Here is a 2,434-nt window from a genome sequence, read left to right as displayed (position 1 = left end):
CACCCCGATTTGTCCGTGACAACTTTAGTCTCTGAAAGAACCGGATGTCCCTCTTTCTGGAAGGTGTGGATCCTGAAATTCCACATTACATAGAAAATGGACCATATATTCCATTTGCTATTGTTCCGGTTGTTCCATCTACAGCTACGACTGCCGCGATTCCTGAACAGCAGATTCCAAACCTTCCACATCAGTGGAGCGATGAGGACAAGAAGAAAATAGCTATAGACACGCGTGCTCGGTCTATAATAGCTATGTCTCTTCCTGATGAGATCTATCACTCAGTGATGAAACTCAAAACTTCTAAATCTGTATGGGATACTCTTTGTGTCCAATATGAAGGAACCACTCAGGTTCAAGAGACTAAAAAGATCAATTTAGTAAGACAATATGAAAGCTTTCTCTGTGGAAAGTCCGAGACACTGTCTGAAATACATCAAAGATTTAATTGCCTTWTTATTGATCTAAGGGCTGTCGACAGGGAATATTCTAATTCTGAAAGCTTGACTAAGTTTCTAGAATGTCTTCCTGAGTCTTGGGACACCTTTTCCATGTGTCTCAAGATGTCAAATGACATGTCCACTTTTTGTCTTTCTACCTTATACGGGATTCTGCTTAACCATGAGCAMTCTYGTCAACTGAAAAGAAATCTTGTAAAAGATTCCAGGGAAATGAAAAGCTCTCCTTTAGCTTTGATCTCTGAAACTTCTTCAGTTGAAACCTCTACTCCTTTTGTTTCTACTCTACCTCCCGTGGTCATCACGGAGATAGATTATTCTGAGGACATTCCTGAATCTAACTTAACAGATTTTGATGAGTCTCTGGCACTCCTGACTAAGTCATTTAGGAGGTTCGCTAGCAAAAGCAATTTCCGCAGATCTTCTCAGCTATCCCTCAGGGAGAAGCCAAAGTCTGAAAGAATAGACAAGGCTTCAGCTGTCTGCTACAACTGTCATCGGCTCGGACATTTTGCAGGTGAATGCAGATCGAAGAAGACTGTGATGCCATCTTCTAAGGCTTCTTCCTCCTTCTGGACCAAAGATGATAAATACTTGAAATTGAAGGAGAAATACAAGAAGATGAAGAACAACCAGCGAAAGGCTAAAGGCCTTATTGCTGAAGAGCATGACTAGGCTGAATCATCTGAATCATCCTCTGACGAAGAAGATAAAGCTTATGTATGCTTGATGGCTATTGATGCTGACGAAGGATCTTCTAAAGCATCTACCTCTTATAAGCCATCTTCTGTTACTCAGGTTTGTATCATGAATGAACCTTCTTCTAGTCTTTCTGCACTAGATACGCTGAGGGTTGACCTTTACAATGCCCTCAATGGCAAATCAAAAGTTGAAATGCTAAACGTTGATCTTCATGAGCAATTAAAGATTTGTCATTCTAAGATCAAAGATCTGACCTCTGTTGAGGAAAATCTTAAAGATCAAGTTATTGTAAACCAAGCCATCACTGTTGAACATGAGAAAGCTGTCGTTGAGCGTGAACGAGCAATCGCTGAACTCAAGGCTGAGAAAGCTACCATTGAAGGATGGTGCAAAGCTTCCCTCAAGGCCTCTGAGATCATCAAAGCTCAGATCCCTGCCAAGAAAACGACTGGTCTAGTATTCTCCTATGATCAGGAAGAATGTGTTAAAGATAAGTCCATGCTTAAATTTGGTACTTTTGTCTCTTCTATTCCCAACACTTCTTCCTCCCAGTCCTCTTCCTTTACTAAGAGTCATCTTGAAGGAACTCCTTTGAGTTCTGGTTGCAAAGACAAAGGTAAATCCACTGTCACAGCATCCCTTCCTAAGAAGTCTAAGAAGATAAACAGATCTAAATCTATTCCTTCAACTTGTAAAACTTCTTCCTCTTCAGGGACCAGGAAATCTGAATCGCACCAGAAATCTAAGTCACAGCTCAGGGTGAACCTTTCACCTAAGGAATCCATTCCTTCAAAGGTTCCTCCAAGAACCAATGAGAAGGGAATCCTTGGAGCTGGTCCCACTTCTAGTTTGATACTTCCTGGCCCTAAAGCTACTCTTAGTTTTAGGAAGTGTAAACACTGTGGTGAAAAACATGTTGCCAGTAAGTGTCCTTCTATCGTCAAAACTGGTTCACTAGTTTTGAGAAAGAAAGTAACCAAAGTTGAGAAATCAAATAAAGTGAAATCATCCACAAAGACTGCCTCTGCAGTCAAGGTGAAGAAAACCACTAAAGCCTCTTCCTTAGGCTCAGTGAAGACAACTCCACTGAAGTCTCTTCGTGAAGAATCTTTAGCTTCAGACGTTGTAATCTCCACCACTGAAGTCTCTTCATCAGACTCAGTGAAGACTTCCACTGAAACTACCTTGGTAGTATCAAGGGTTGTTCCTCTTGCCATTCAAACCTCCTCAGGTTTAATGGTGCCATCTTCTGATAATGATTCTTCAGTATTAGA

The sequence above is a fragment of the Cynara cardunculus genome (assembly GCF_001531365.2).
Source record: "Cynara cardunculus var. scolymus isolate 2C chromosome LG 8, CcrdV1, whole genome shotgun sequence".
Taxonomy (NCBI): Eukaryota; Viridiplantae; Streptophyta; class Magnoliopsida; order Asterales; family Asteraceae; genus Cynara; species Cynara cardunculus.
Note: the sequence above shows the minus strand (reverse complement) of the source record.